Source organism: Micromesistius poutassou (assembly GCF_964030765.1).
Source record: "Micromesistius poutassou genome assembly, chromosome: 23".
NCBI classification, from domain to species: domain Eukaryota; kingdom Metazoa; phylum Chordata; class Actinopteri; order Gadiformes; family Gadidae; genus Micromesistius; species Micromesistius poutassou.
This window is the reverse complement of record NC_140293.1, coordinates 7989072-8005069: the sequence shown is the minus strand read 5'-3', so window position 1 is coordinate 8005069 and position 15998 is coordinate 7989072. Positions and strand designations below refer to the sequence as shown.

General features: G+C 38.2%; 13 non-coding genes across 13 annotated transcripts; all 13 read left to right on the top strand.

Annotated features, from left to right (window-relative positions):
- Positions 1-443: 443 nt before the first annotated feature.
- AC3HAE_039047 (transfer RNA arginine (anticodon UCU)) lies at positions 444-516 on the top strand. Its single transcript has one exon. It is a non-coding gene; the product is annotated as a tRNA-Arg (tRNA).
- A 1754-nt stretch (positions 517-2270) lies between these two features.
- On the top strand, positions 2271-2343 carry AC3HAE_039046 (transfer RNA arginine (anticodon UCU)). Its single transcript has one exon. It is a non-coding gene; the product is annotated as a tRNA-Arg (tRNA).
- Positions 2344-3488: 1145 nt separating this feature from the next.
- On the top strand, positions 3489-3561 carry AC3HAE_039045 (transfer RNA lysine (anticodon UUU)). Its single transcript has one exon. It is a non-coding gene; the product is annotated as a tRNA-Lys (tRNA).
- A 1144-nt stretch (positions 3562-4705) lies between these two features.
- Positions 4706-4778, top strand: AC3HAE_039044 (transfer RNA asparagine (anticodon AUU)). The gene has a single exon. It is a non-coding gene; the product is annotated as a tRNA-Asn (tRNA).
- Positions 4779-6532: 1754 nt separating this feature from the next.
- Positions 6533-6605, top strand: AC3HAE_039043 (transfer RNA lysine (anticodon UUU)). Its single transcript has one exon. It is a non-coding gene; the product is annotated as a tRNA-Lys (tRNA).
- A 536-nt stretch (positions 6606-7141) lies between these two features.
- Positions 7142-7214, top strand: AC3HAE_039042 (transfer RNA lysine (anticodon UUU)). The gene has a single exon. It is a non-coding gene; the product is annotated as a tRNA-Lys (tRNA).
- A 536-nt stretch (positions 7215-7750) lies between these two features.
- On the top strand, positions 7751-7823 carry AC3HAE_039040 (transfer RNA lysine (anticodon UUU)). The gene has a single exon. It is a non-coding gene; the product is annotated as a tRNA-Lys (tRNA).
- Positions 7824-10186: 2363 nt separating this feature from the next.
- AC3HAE_039039 (transfer RNA lysine (anticodon UUU)) lies at positions 10187-10259 on the top strand. The gene has a single exon. It is a non-coding gene; the product is annotated as a tRNA-Lys (tRNA).
- A 536-nt stretch (positions 10260-10795) lies between these two features.
- On the top strand, positions 10796-10868 carry AC3HAE_039038 (transfer RNA lysine (anticodon UUU)). The gene has a single exon. It is a non-coding gene; the product is annotated as a tRNA-Lys (tRNA).
- A 270-nt stretch (positions 10869-11138) lies between these two features.
- AC3HAE_039037 (transfer RNA lysine (anticodon UUU)) lies at positions 11139-11211 on the top strand. Its single transcript has one exon. It is a non-coding gene; the product is annotated as a tRNA-Lys (tRNA).
- A 536-nt stretch (positions 11212-11747) lies between these two features.
- On the top strand, positions 11748-11820 carry AC3HAE_039035 (transfer RNA lysine (anticodon UUU)). Its single transcript has one exon. It is a non-coding gene; the product is annotated as a tRNA-Lys (tRNA).
- A 1754-nt stretch (positions 11821-13574) lies between these two features.
- AC3HAE_039034 (transfer RNA lysine (anticodon UUU)) lies at positions 13575-13647 on the top strand. The gene has a single exon. It is a non-coding gene; the product is annotated as a tRNA-Lys (tRNA).
- A 1145-nt stretch (positions 13648-14792) lies between these two features.
- Positions 14793-14865, top strand: AC3HAE_039033 (transfer RNA lysine (anticodon UUU)). The gene has a single exon. It is a non-coding gene; the product is annotated as a tRNA-Lys (tRNA).
- The last annotated feature ends 1133 nt before the right edge of the window (positions 14866-15998 follow it).

Sequence of the window (15998 nt, the reverse complement as noted above, 5' to 3'; positions counted from 1 at the left end):
ACAGAAGCCTTGTGATCCTACAAATTGGACATTTAACTAGTTACTTGTATTTGTTGTAATTGACTAATTGACACTGTCTAAAATACAGAATGATGAGTCTCATTTTGTTTGACCTCTCAGCTGCAGAGGTTTTGGCTAATGAACCATGTGATCTTCAACAAACTCCAGTTCAATTCTGATTACTGTGACAGTCATTGAAATGGAAATTCTGTGAAAATCTAAATTTATTGGAGAATGCGGGCATCGATCCCGCTACCTCTCACATGCTAAGCGAGCGCTCTACCATTTGAGCTAATTCCCCTATCTGTAAGACATATTATAAGATAAAAAGCAGTACCCTCATTAAGCATCGCTTGTGGCTTTGAATTCCCTGTAGATGGTACAGGTACTTTTAATGGAAACCTAAAACATTTTTAATATGGGAAAATGTTGAGTTTATTGAAGCCTGGATAGCTCAGCCGGTAGAGCATCAGACTTCTAATCTGAGGGTCCAGCGTTCAAGTCCCTGTTCAGGTGGGATTTCAGTTATAATAACTTCATTGACCCTTCATAGGTCGTTGAGTGCTAGAATAGACGCGCTCGTTATTGATACTTTACAAAGATTTAAAAACGGAATCCTTGTGATCCTGACAATTCGACGTTTAACTAGTTACTTGTATTTATTGTAATTGAATAATTGACACTGTCTAGAATACAGAATGATGAGTCTCATTTTGTTTGACCTCTCAGCTGCAGAGGTTTTGGCTAATGAACCATGTGCTCTTCAACAAACTCCAGTTCAATTCTGATTACTGTGACAGTCATTGAAATGGAAATTCTGTGAAAATCTAAATTTATTGGAGAATGCGGGCATCAATCCCGCTACCTCTCACATGCTAAGCGAGCGCTCTACCATTTGAGCTAATTCCCCTATCTGTAAGACATTTTATAAGATGAAAAGCAGTACCCTCATTAAGCATAGCTTGTGGCTTTGAATTCCCTGTAGATGGTACAGGTACTTTTAATGGAAACCTAAAACATTTTTAATGTGGGAAAATGTTGAGGTTATTGAAGCCTGGATAGCTCAGCCGGTAGAGCATCAGACTTTTAATCTGTGGGTCCAGGGTTCAAGTCCCTGTTCAGGCGGGAATTCAATTATAAGAACTTCATTGACACTTCATAGGTCGTAGAGTGCTAGAATAGATGCGCTCGTTATTGATACTTTACAAAGATTTAAAAACAGAAGCCTTCTGATCCTACAAAATGGACGTTTAACTAGTTACTTGTATTTATTGTGATTGACTAATTGACACTGTCTAAAATACAGAATGATGAGTCTCATTTTGTTTGACCTCTCAGCTGCAGAGGTTTTGGCTAATGAACACTGTGCTCTTCAACAAACTCCAGTTCAATTCTGATTACTGTGACCGTCATTGAAATGGAAATTCTGTGAAAATCTCAATTTATTGGAGAATGCGGGCATCGATCCCGCTACCTCTCACATGCTAAGCGAGCTCTCTACCATTTGAGCTAATTCCCCTATCTGTAAGACATTTTATAAGATAAAAAGCAGTACCCTCATTAAGCATAGCTTGTGGCTTTGAATTCCCTGTAGATGGTACAGGTACTTTTAATGGAAACCTAAAACATTTTTAATGTGGGAAAATGTTGAGTTTATTGATGCCTGGATAGCTCAGCCGGTAGAGCATCATACTTTTAATCTGAGGGTCCAGGGTTCAAGTCCCTGTTCAGGCGGGAATTCAATTATAAGAACTTCATTGACACTTCATAGGTCGTTGAGTGCTAGAATAGATGCGCTCGTTATTGATACTTTACAAAGATTTAAAAACAGAAGCCTTGTGATCCTACAAATTGGACATTTAACTAGTTACTTGTATTTATTGTAATTGACTAATTGACACTGTCTAAAATACAGAATGATGAGTCTCATTTTGTTTGACCTCTCAGCTGCAGAGGTTTTGGCTAATGAACCATGTGCTCTTCAACAAACTCCAGTTCAATTCTGATTACTGTGACAGTCATTGAAATGGAAATTCTGTGAAAATCTAAATTTATTGGAGAATGCGGGCATCGATCCCGCTACCTCTCACATGCTAAGCGAGCGCTCTACCATTTGAGCTAATTCCCCTATCTGTAAGACATATTATAAGATAAAAAGCAGTACCCTCATTAAGCATCGCTTGTGGCTTTGAATTCCCTGTAGATGGTACAGGTACTTTTAATGGAAACCTAAAACATTTTTAATATGGGAAAATGTTGAGTTTATTGAAGCCTGGATAGCTCAGCCGGTAGAGCATCAGACTTCTAATCTGAGGGTCCAGCGTTCAAGTCCCTGTTCAGGTGGGATTTCAGTTATAATAACTTCATTGACCCTTCATAGGTCGTTGAGTGCTAGAATAGACGCGCTCGTTATTGATACTTTACAAAGATTTAAAAACGGAATCCTTGTGATCCTGACAATTCGACGTTTAACTAGTTACTTGTATTTATTGTAATTGAATAATTGACACTGTCTAGAATACAGAATGATGAGTCTCATTTTGTTTGACCTCTCAGCTGCAGAGGTTTTGGCTAATGAACCATGTGCTCTTCAACAAACTCCAGTTCAATTCTGATTACTGTGACAGTCATTGAAATGGAAATTCTGTGAAAATCTAAATTTATTGGAGAATGCGGGCATCAATCCCGCTACCTCTCACATGCTAAGCGAGCGCTCTACCATTTGAGCTAATTCCCCTATCTGTAAGACATTTTATAAGATGAAAAGCAGTACCCTCATTAAGCATAGCTTGTGGCTTTGAATTCCCTGTAGATGGTACAGGTACTTTTAATGGAAACCTAAAACATTTTTAATGTGGGAAAATGTTGAGGTTATTGAAGCCTGGATAGCTCAGCCGGTAGAGCATCAGACTTTTAATCTGTGGGTCCAGGGTTCAAGTCCCTGTTCAGGCGGGAATTCAAGTATAAGAACTTCATTGACACTTCATAGGTCGTAGAGTGCTAGAATAGATGCGCTCGTTATTGATACTTTACAAAGATTTAAAAACAGAAGCCTTCTGATCCTACAAAATGGACGTTTAACTAGTTACTTGTATTTATTGTGATTGACTAATTGACACTGTCTAAAATACAGAATGATGAGTCTCATTTTGTTTGACCTCTCAGCTGCAGAGGTTTTGGCTAATGAACACTGTGCTCTTCAACAAACTCCAGTTCAATTCTGATTACTGTGACAGTCATTGAAATGGAAATTCTGTGAAAATCTCAATTTATTGGAGAATGCGGGCATCGATCCCTCTACCTCTCACATGCTAAGCGAGCTCTCTACCATTTGAGCTAATTCCCCTATCTGTAAGACTTTTTATAAGATAAAAAGCAGGACCATCATTAAGCATAGCTTGTGGCTTTGAATTCCCTGTAGATGGTACAGGTACTTTTAATGGAAACCTAAAACATTTTTAATGTGGGAAAATGTTGAGATTATTGAAGCCTGGATAGCTCAGCCGGTAGAGCATCAGACTTTTAATCTGAGGGTCCAGGGTTCAAGTCCCTGTTCAGGCGGGAATTCAATTATAAGAACTTCATTGACACTTCATAGGTCGTTGAGTGCTAGAATAGATGCGCTCATTATTGATACTTTACAAAGATTTAAAAACAGAAGCCTTGTGATCCTGCAAATTGGACGTTTAACTAGTTACTTGTATTTATTGTAATTGAATAATTGACACTGTCTAAATACAGAATGATGAGTCTCATTTTGTTTGACCTCTCAGCTGCAGAGGTTTTGGCTAATGAACCATGTGCTCTTCAACAAACTCCAGTTCAATTCTGATTAGTGTGACAGTCATTGATATGGAAATTCTGTGAAAATCTAAATTTATTGGAGAATGCGGGCATCGATCACGCTACCTCTCACATGCTAAGCGAGCGCTCTACCATTTGAGCTAATTCCCCTATCTCTAAGACATCTTATGAGATAAAAAGCAGTACCCTCATTAAGCATAGCTTGTGGCTTTGAATTCCCTGTAGATGGTACAGGTACTTTTAATGGAAACCTAAAACATTTTTAATGTGGGAAAATGTTGAGTTTATTGATGCCTGGATAGCTCAGCCGGTAGAGCATCATACTTTTAATCTGAGGGTCCAGGGTTCAAGTCCCTGTTCAGGCGGGAATTCAATTATAAGAACTTCATTGACACTTCATAGGTCGTTGAGTGCTAGAATAGATGCGCTCGTTATTGATACTTTACAAAGATTTAAAAACAGAAGCCTTGTGATCCTACAAATTGGACATTTAACTAGTTACTTGTATTTATTGTAATTGACTAATTGACACTGTCTAAAATACAGAATGATGAGTCTCATTTTGTTTGACCTCTCAGCTGCAGAGGTTTTGGCTAATGAACCATGTGCTCTTCAACAAACTCCAGTTCAATTCTGATTACTGTGACAGTCATTGAAATGGAAATTCTGTGAAAATCTAAATTCATTGGAGAATGCGGGCATCGATCCCGCTACCTCTCACATGCTAAGCGAGCGCTCTACCATTTGAGCTAATTCCCCTATCTGTAAGATATTTTATAAGATGAAAAGCAGTACCCTCATTAAGCATAGCTTGTGGCTTTGAATTCCCTGTAGATGGTACAGGTACTTTTAATGGAAACCTAAAACATTTTTAATGTGGGAAAATGTTGAGGTTATTGAAGCCTGGATAGCTCAGCCGGTAGAGCATCAGACTATTAATCTGTGGGTCCAGGGTTCAAGTCCCTGTTCAGGCGGGAATTCAATTATAAGAACTTCATTGACACTTCATAGGTCGTAGAGTGCTAGAATAGATGCGCTCGTTATTGATACTTTACAAAGATTTAAAAACAGAAGCCTTCTGATCCTACAAAATGGACGTTTAACTAGTTACTTGTATTTATTGTGATTGACTAATTGACACTGTCTAAAATACAGAATGATGAGTCTCATTTTGTTTGACCTCTCAGCTGCAGAGGTTTTGGCTAATGAACACTGTGCTCTTCAACAAACTCCAGTTCAATTCTGATTACTGTGACAGTCATTGAAATGGAAATTCTGTGAAAATCTAAATTTATTGGAGAATGCGGGCATCGATCCCGCTACCTCTCACATGCTAAGCGAGCTCTCTACCATTTGAGCTAATTCCCCTATCTGTAAGACATCTTATAAGATAAAAAGCAGTACCCTCATTAAGCATAGCTTGTGGCTTTGAATTCCCTGTAGATGGTACAGGTACTTTTAATGGAAACCTAAAACATTTTTAATGTGGGAAAATGTTGAGTTTATTAATGCCTGGATAGCTCAGCCGGTAGAGCATCATACTTTTAATCTGAGGGTCCAGGGTTCAAGTCCCTGTTCAGGCGGGAATTCAATTATAAGAACTTCATTGACACTTCATAGGTCGTTGAGTGCTAGAATAGATGCGCTCGTTATTGATACTTTACAAAGATTTAAAAACAGAAGCCTTGTGATCCTACAAATTGGACATTTAACTAGTTACTTGTATTTATTGTAATTGACTAATTGACACTGTCTAAAATACAGAATGATGAGTCTCATTTTGTTTGACCTCTCAGCTGCAGAGGTTTTGGCTAATGAACCATGTGCTCTTCAACAAACTCCAGTTCAATTCTGATTACTGTGACAGTCATTGAAATGGAAATTCTGTGAAAATCTAAATTTATTGGAGAATGCGGGCATCGATCCCGCTACCTCTCACATGCTAAGTGAGCGCTCTACCATTTGAGCTAATTCCCCTATCTGTAAGACATATTATAAGATAAAAAGCAGTACCCTCATTAAGCATAGCTTGTGGCTTTGAATTCCCTGTAGATGGTACAGGTACTTTTAATGGAAACCTAAAACATTTTTAATATGGGAAAATGTTGAGTTTATTGAAGCCTGGATAGCTCAGCCGGTAGAGCATCAGACTTTTAATCTGAGGGTCCAGCGTTCAAGTCCCTGTTCAGGTGGGATTTCAGTTATAATAACTTCATTGACCCTTCATAGGTCGTTGAGTGCTAGAATAGACGCGCTCGTTATTGATACTTTACAAAGATTTAAAAACGGAATCCTTGTGATCCTGACAATTCGACGTTTAACTAGTTACTTGTATTTATTGTAATTGAATAATTGACACTGTCTAAAATACAGAATGATGAGTCTCATTTTGTTTGACCTCTCAGCTGCAGAGGTTTTGGCTAATGAACCATGTGCTCTTCAACAAACTCCAGTTCAATTCTGATTACTGTGACAGTCATTGAAATGGAAATTCTGTGAAAATCTAAATTTATTGGAGAATGCGGGCATCAATCCCGCTACCTCTCACATGCTAAGCGAGCGCTCTACCATTTGAGCTAATTCCCCTATCTGTAAGACATTTTATAAGATGAAAAGCAGTACCCTCATTAAGCATAGCTTGTGGCTTTGAATTCCCTGTAGATGGTACAGGTACTTTTAATGGAAACCTAAAACATTTTTAATGTGGGAAAATGTTGAGGTTATTGAAGCCTGGATAGCTCAGCCGGTAGAGCATCAGACTTTTAATCTGAGGGTACAGGGTTCAAGTCCCTGTTCAGGCGGGAATTCAATTATAAGAACTTCATTGACACTTCATAGGTCGTTCAGTGCTAGAATAGATGCGCTCGTTATTGATACTTTACAAAGATTTAAAAACAGAACCCTTGTGATCCTACAAAATGGACGTTTAACTAGTTACTTGTATTTATTGTGATTGACTAATTGACACTGTCTAAAATACAGAATGATGAGTCTCATTTTGTTTGACCTCTCAGCTGCAGAGGTTTTGGCTAATGAACACTGTGCTCTTCAACAAACTCCAGTTCAATTCTGATTACTGTGACAGTCATTGAAATGGAAATTCTGTGAAAATCTAAATTTATTGGAGAATGCGGGCATCGATCCCGCTACCTCTCACATGCTAAGCGAGCTCTCTACCATTTGAGCTAATTCCCCTATCTGTAAGACTTTTTATAAGATAAAAAGCAGTACCATCATTAAGCATAGCTTGTGGCTTTGAATTCCCTGTAGATGGTACAGGTACTTTTAATGGAAACCTAAAACATTTTTAATGTGGGAAAATGTTGAGATTATTGAAGCCTGGATAGCTCAGCCGGTAGAGCATCAGACTTTTAATCTGAGGGTCCAGGGTTCAAGTCCCTGTTCAGGCGGGAATTCAATTATAAGAACTTCATTGACACTTCATAGGTCGTTGAGTGCTAGAATAGATGCGCTCGTTATTGATACTTTACAAAGATTTAAAAACAGAAGCCTTGTGATCCTACAAAATGGACGTTTAACTAGTTACTTGTATTTATTGTGATTGACTAATTGACACTGTCTAAAATACAGAATGATGAGTCTCATTTTGTTTGACCTCTCAGCTGCAGAGGTTTTGGCTAATGAACACTGTGCTCTTCAACAAACTCCAGTTCAATTCTGATTACTGTGACAGTCATTGAAATGGAAATTCTGTGAAAATCTAAATTTATTGGAGAATGCGGGCATCGATCCCGCTACCTCTCACATGCTAAGCGAGCGCTCTACCATTTGAGCTAATTCCCCTATCTGTAAGACATATTATAAGATAAAAAGCAGTACCCTCATTAAGCATAGCTTGTGGCTTTGAATTCCCTGTAGATGGTACAGGTACTTTTAATGGAAACCTAAAACATTTTTAATGTGGGAAAACGTTGAGGTTATTGAAGCCTGGATAGCTCAGCCGGTAGAGCATCAGACTTTTAATCTGAGGGTCCAGGGTTCAAGTCCCTGTTCAGGCGGGAATTCAATTATAAGAACTTCATTGACACTTCATAGGTCGTTGAGTGCTAGAATAGATGCGCTCGTTATTGATACTTTACAAAGATTTAAAAACAGAAGCCTTGTGATCCTACAAAATGGACGTTTAACTAGTTACTTGTATTTATTGTGATCGACTAATTGACACTGTCTAAAATACAGAATGATGAGTCTCATTTTGTTTGACCTCTCAGCTGCAGAGGTTTTGGCTAATGAACACTGTGCTCTTCAACAAACTCCAGTTCAATTCTGATTACTGTGACAGTCATTGAAATGGAAATTCTGTGAAAATCTAAATTTATTGGAGAATGCGGCCATCGATCCCGCTACCTCTCACATGCTAAGCGAGCGCTCTACCATTTGAGCTAATTCCCCTATCTGTAAGACATCTTATAAGATAAAAAGCAGTATCCTCATTAAGCATAGCTTGTGGCTTTGAATTCCCTGTAGATGGTACAGGTACTTTTAATGGAAACCTAAAACATTTTTAATGTGGGAAAATGTTGAGTTTATTGATGCCTGGATAGCTCAGCCGGTAGAGCATCATACTTTTAATCTGAGGGTCCAGGGTTCAAGTCCCTGTTCAGGCGGGAATTCAATTATAAGAACTTCATTGACATTTCATAGGTCGTTGAGTGCTAGAATAGATGCGCTCGTTATTGATACTTTACAAAGATTTAAAAACAGAAGCCTTGTGATCCTACAAATTGGACATTTAACTAGTTACTTGTATTTATTGTAATTGACTAATTGACACTGTCTAAAATACAGAATGATGAGTCTCATTTTGTTTGACCTCTCAGCTGCAGAGGTTTTGGCTAATGAACCATGTGCTCTTCAACAAACTCCAGTTCAATTATGATTACTGTGACAGTCATTGAAATGGAAATTCTGTGAAAATCTAAATTTATTGGAGAATGCGGGCATCGATCCCACTACCTCTCACATGCTAAGCTAGCGCTCTACCATTTGAGCTAATTCCCCTATCTGTAAGACATATTATAAGATAAAAAGCAGTACCCTCATTAAGCATAGCTTGTGGCTTTGAATTTCCTGTAGATGGTACAGGTACTTTTAATGGAAACCTAAAACATTTTTAATGTGGGAAAACGTTGAGGTTATTGAAGCCTGGATAGCTCAGCCGGTAGAGCATCAGACATTTAATCTGAGGGTCAAGGGTTCAAGTCCCTGTTCAGGCGGGAATTCAATTATAAGAACTTCATTGACACTTCATAGGTCGTTGAGTGCTAGAATAGATGCGCTTGTTATTGATACTTTACAAAGATTTAAAAACAGAAGCCTTGTGATCCTACAAAATGGACGTTTAACTAGTTACTTGTATTTATTGTGATTGACTAATTGACACTGTCTAAAATACAGAATGATGAGTCTCATTTTGTTTGACCTCTCAGCTGCAGAGGTTTTGGCTAATGAACACTGTGCTCTTCAACAAACTCCAGTTCAATTCGGATTACTGTGACAGTCATTGAAATGGAAATTCTGTGAAAATCTAAATTTAATGGAGAATGCGGGCATCGATCCCGCTACCTCTCACATGCTAAGTGAGCGCTCTACCATTTGAGCTAATTCCCCTATCTGTAAGACATCTTATAAGATAAAAAGCAGTACCCTCATTAAGCATAGCTTGTGGCTTTGAATTCCCTGTAGATGGTACAGGTACTTTTAATGGAAACCTAAAACATTTTTAATATGGGAAAATGTTGAGTTTATTGAAGCCTGGATAGCTCAGCCGGTAGAGCATCAGACTTTTAATCTGAGGGTCCAGCGTTCAAGTCCCTGTTCAGGTGGGATTTCAGTTATAATAACTTCATTGACCCTTCATAGGTCGTTGAGTGCTAGAATAGACGCGCTCGTTATTGATACTTTACAAAGATTTAAAAACGGAATCCTTGTGATCCTGACAATTCGACGTTTAACTAGTTACTTGTATTTATTGTAATTGAATAATTGACACTGTCTAAAATACAGAATGATGAGTCTCATTTTGTTTGACCTCTCAGCTGCAGAGGTTTTGGCTAATGAACCATGTGCTCTTCAACAAACTCCAGTTCAATTCTGATTACTGTGACAGTCATTGAAATGGAAATTCTGTGAAAATCTAAATTTATTGGAGAATGCGGGCATCGATCCCGCTACCTCTCACATGCTAAGCGAGCGCTCTACCATTTGAGCTAATTCCCCTATCTGTAAGACATTTTATAAGATGAAAAGCAGTACCCTCATTAAGCATAGCTTGTGGCTTTGAATTCCCTGTAGATGGTACAGGTACTTTTAATGGAAACCTAAAACATTTTTAATGTGGGAAAATGTTGCGGTTATTGAAGCCTGGATAGCTCAGCCGGTAGAGCATCAGACTTTTAATCTGAGGGTACAGGGTTCAAGTCCCTGTTCAGGCGGGAATTCAATTATAAGAACTTCATTGACACTTCATAGGTCGTTCAGTGCTAGAATAGATGCGCTCGTTATTGATACTTTACAAAGATTTAAAAACAGAAGCCTTGTGATCCTACAAAATGGACGTTTAACTAGTTACTTGTATTTATTGTGATTGACTAATTGACACTGTCTAAAATACAGAATGATGAGTCTCATTTTGTTTGACCTCTCAGCTGCAGAGGTTTTGGCTAATGAACACTGTGCTCTTCAACAAACTCCAGTTCAATTCTGATTACTGTGACAGTCATTGAAATGGAAATTCTGTGAAAATCTAAATTTATTGGAGAATGCGGGCATCAATCCCGCTACCTCTCACATGCTAAGCGAGCTCTCTACCATTTGAGCTAATTCCCCTATCTGTAAGACTTTTTATAAGATAAAAAGCAGTACCATCATTAAGCATAGCTTGTGGCTTTGAATTCCCTGTAGATGGTACAGGTACTTTTAATGGAAACCTAAAACATTTTTAATGTGGGAAAATGTTGAGATTATTGAAGCCTGTATAGCTCAGCCGGTAGAGCATCAGACTTTTAATCTGAGGGTCCAGGGTTCAAGTCCCTGTTCAGGCGGGAATTCAATTATAAGAACTTCATTGACACTTCATAGGTCGTTGAGTGCTAGAATAGATGCGCTCGTTATTGATACTTTACAAAGATTTAAAAACAGAAGCCTTGTGATCCTACAAAATGGACGTTTAACTAGTTACTTGTATTTATTGTGATTGACTAATTGACACTGTCTAAAATACAGAATGATGAGTCTCATTTTGTTTGACCTCTCAGCTGCAGAGGTTTTGGCTAATGAACACTGTGCTCTTCGAAAATGTTGAGATTATTGAAGCCTGGATAGCTCAGCCGGTAGAGCATCAGACTTTTAATCTGAGGGTCCAGGGTTCAAGTCCCTGTTCAGGCGGGAATTCAATTATAAGAACTTCATTGACACTTCATAGGTCGTTGAGTGCTAGAATAGATGCACTCGTTATTGATACTTTACAAAGATTTAAAAACAGAAGCCTTGTGATCCTACAAAATGGACGTTTAACTAGTTACTTGTATTTATTGTGATTGACTAATTGACACTGTCTAAAATACAGAATGATGAGTCTCATTTTGTTTGACCTCTCAGCTGCAGAGGTTTTGGCTAATGAACACTGTGCTCTTCAACAAACTCCAGTTCAATTCTGATTACTGTGACAGTCATTGAAATGGAAATTCTGTGAAAATCTAAATTCATTGGAGAATGCGGGCATCAATCCCGCTACCTCTCACATGCTAAGCGAGCGCTCTACCATTTGAGCTAATTCCCCTATCTGTAAGACATATTATAAGATAAATAGCAGTACCCTCATTAAGCATAGCTTGTGGCTTTGAATTCCCTGTAGATGGTACAGGTACTTTTAATGGAAACCTAAAACATTTTTAATGTGGGAAAACGTTGAGGTTATTGAAGCCTGGATAGCTCAGCCGGTAGAGCATCAGACTTTTAATCTGAGGGTCCAGGGTTCAAGTCCCTGTTCAGGCGGGAATTCAATTATAAGAACTTCATTGACACTTCATAGGTCGTTGAGTGCTAGAATAGATGCGCTCGTTATTGATACTTTACAAAGATTTAAAAACAGAAGCCTTGTGATCCTACAAAATGGACGTTTAACTAGTTACTTGTATTTATTGTGATCGACTAATTGACACTGTCTAAAATACAGAATGATGAGTCTCATTTTGTTTGACCTCTCAGCTGCAGAGGTTTTGGCTAATGAACACTGTGCTCTTCAACAAACTCCAGTTCAATTCTGATTACTGTGACAGTCATTGAAATGGAAATTCTGTGAAAATCTAAATTTATTGGAGAATACGGGCATCGATCCCGCTACCTCTCACATGCTAAGCGAGCGCTCTACCATTTGAGCTAATTCCCCTATCTGTAAGACATCTTATAAGATAAAAAGCAGTACCCTCATTAAGCATAGCCTGTGGCTTTGAATTCCCTGTAGATGGTACAGGTACTTTTAATGGAAACCTAAAACATTTTTAATGTGGGAAAATGTTGAGTTTATTGATGCCTGGATAGCTCAGCCGGTAGAGCATCATACTTTTAATCTGAGGGTCCAGGGTTCAAGTCCCTGTTCAGGCGGGAATTCAATTATAAGAACTTCATTGACATTTCATAGGTCGTTGAGTGCTAGAATAGATGCGCTCGTTATTGATACTTTACAAAGATTTAAAAACAGAAGCCTTGTGATCCTACAAATTGGACATTTAACTAGTTACTTGTATTTATTGTAATTGACTAATTGACACTGTCTAAAATACAGAATGATGAGTCTCATTTTGTTTGACCTCTCAGCTGCAGAGGTTTTGGCTAATGAACCATGTGCTCTTCAACAAACTCCAGTTCAATTATGATTACTGTGACAGTCATTGAAATGGAAATTCTGTGAAAATCTAAATTTATTGGAGAATGCGGGCATCGATCCCACTACCTCTCACATGCTAAGCTAGCGCTCTACCATTTGAGCTAATTCCCCTATCTGTAAGACATATTATAAGATAAAAAGCAGTACCCTCATTAAGCATAGCTTGTGGCTTTGAATTTCCTGTAGATGGTACAGGTACTTTTAATGGAAACCTAAAACATTTTTAATGTGGGAAAACGTTGAGGTTATTGAAGCCTGGATAGCTCAGCCGGTAGAGCATCAGACATTTAATCTGAGGGTCCAGGGTTCAAGTCCCTGTTCAGGCGGGAATTCAATTATAAGAACTTCATTGACACTTCATAGGTCGTTGAGTGCTAGAATAGATGCGCTTGTTATTGATACTTTACAAAGATTTAAAAACAGAAGCCTTGTGATCCTACAAAATGGACGTTTAACTAGTTACTTGTATTTATTGTGATTGACTAATTGACACTGTCTAAAATACAGAATGATGAGTCTCATTTTGTTTGACCTCTCAGCTGCAGAGGTTTTGGCTAATGAACACTGTGCTCTTCAACAAACTCCAGTTCAATTCTGATTACTGTGACAGTCATTGAAATGGAAATTCTGTGAAAATCTAAATTTATTGGAGAATGCGGGCATCGATCCCGCTACCTCTCACATGCTAAGCGAGCGCTCTACCATTTGAGCTAATTCCCCTATCTGTAAGACATATTATAAGATAAAAAGCAGTACCCTCATTAAGCATAGCTTGTGGCTTTGAATTCCCTGTAGATGGTACAGGTACTTTTAATGGAAACCTAAAACATTTTTAATGTGGGAAAACGTTGAGGTTATTGAAGCCTGGATAGCTCAGCCGGTAGAGCATCAGACTTTTAATCTGAGGGTCCAGGGTTCAAGTCCCTGTTCAGGTGGGAATTCAATTATAAGAACTTCATTGACACTTCATAGGTCGTTGAGTGCTAGAATAGATGCGCTCGTTATTGATACTTTACAAAGATTTAAAAACAGAAGCCTTGTGATCCTACAAAATGGACGTTTAACTAGTTACTTGTATTTATTGTGATCGACTAATTGACACTGTCTAAAATACAGAATGATGAGTCTCATTTTGTTTGACCTCTCAGCTGCAGAGGTTTTGGCTAATGAACACTGTGCTCTTCAACAAACTCCAGTTCAATTCTGATTACTGTGACAGTCATTGAAATGGAAATTCTGTGAAAATCTAAATTTATTGGAGAATGCGGGCATCGATCCCGCTACCTCTCACATGCTAAGCGAGCGCTCTACCATTTGAGCTAATTCCCCTATCTGTAAGACATCTTATAAGATAAAAAGCAGTACCCTCATTAAGCATAGCTTGTGGCTTTGAATTCCCTGTAGATGGTACAGGTACTTTTAATGGAAACCTAAAACATTTTTAATGTGGGAAAATGTTGAGTTTATTGATGCCTGGATAGCTCAGCCGGTAGAGCATCATACTTTTAATCTGAGGGTCCAGGGTTCAAGTCCCTGTTCAGGCGGGAATTCAATTATAAGAACTTCATTGACATTTCATAGGTCGTTGAGTGCTAGAATAGATGCGCTCGTTATTGATACTTTACAAAGATTTAAAAACAGAAGCCTTGTGATCCTACAAATTGGACATTTAACTAGTTACTTGTATTTATTGTAATTGACTAATTGACACTGTCTAAAATACAGAATGATGAGTCTCATTTTGTTTGACCTCTCAGCTGCAGAGGTTTTGGCTAATGAACCATGTGCTCTTCAACAAACTCCAGTTCAATTATGATTACTGTGACAGTCATTGAAATGGAAATTCTGTGAAAATCTAAATTTATTGGAGAATGCGGGCATCGATCCCACTACCTCTCACATGCTAAGCTAGCCCTCTACCATTTGAGCTAATTCCCCTATCTGTAAGACATATTATAAGATAAAAAGCAGTACCCTCATTAAGCATAGCTTGTGGCTTTGAATTCCCTGTAGATGGTACAGGTACTTTTAATGGAAACCTAAAACATTTTTAATATGGGAAAATGTGGAGTTTATTGAAGCCTGGATAGCTCAGCCGGTAGAGCATCAGACTTTTAATCTGAGGGTCCAGGGTTCAAGTCCCTGTTCAGGCGGCATTTCAATTATAAGAACTTCATTGACACTTCATAGGTTGTTGAGTGCTAGAATAGATGCGCTCATTATTGATACTTTACAAAGATTTAAAAACAGAAGCCTTGTGATCCTGCAAATTGGACGTTTAACTAGTTACTTGTATTTATTGTAATGAATAATTGACACTGTCTAAAATACAGAATGATGAGTCTCATTTTGTTTGACCTCTCAGCTGCAGAGGTTTTGGCTAATGAACCATGTGCTCTTCAACAAACTCCAGTTCAATTCTGATTACTGTGACAGTCATTGAAATGGAAATTCTGTGAAAATCTAAATTTATTGGAGAATGCAGGCATCGATCACGCTACCTCTCACATGCTACGCGAGCGCTCTACCATTTGAGCTAATTCCCCTATCTGTAAGAGATCTTATAAGATAAAAAGCAGTACCCTCATTAAGCATAGCTTGTGGCTTTGAATTCCCTGTAGATGGTACAGGTACTTTTAATGGAAACCTAAAACATTTTTAATGTGGGAAAATGTTGAGTTTATTGATGGCTGGATAGCTCAGCCGGTAGAGCATCATACTTTTAATCTGAGGGTCCAGGGTTCAAGTCCCTGTTCAGGCGGGAATTCAATTATAAGAACTTCATTGACACTTCATAGGTCGTTGAGTGCTAGAATAGATGCGCTCGTTATTGATACTTTACAAAGATTTAAAAACAGAAGCCTTGTGATCCTACAAAATGGACGTTTAACTAGTTACTTGTATTTATTGTGATTGACTAATTGACACTGTCTAAAATACAGAATGATGAGTCTCATTTTGTTTGACCTCTCAGCTGCAGAGGTTTTGGCTAATGAACACTGTGCTCTTCAACAAACTCCAGTTCAATTCTGATTACTGTGACAGTCATTGAAATGGAAATTCTGTGAAAATCTAAATTTATTGGAGAATGCGGGCATCGATCTTGCTACCTCTCACATGCTACGCGAGCGCTCTACCATTTGAGCTAATTCCCCTATCTGTAAGACATCTTATAAGATAAAAAGCAGTACCCTCATTAAGCATAGCTTGTGGCTTTGAATTCCCTGTAGATGGTACAGGTACTTTTAATGGAAACCTAAAACATTTTTAATGTGGGAAAATGTTG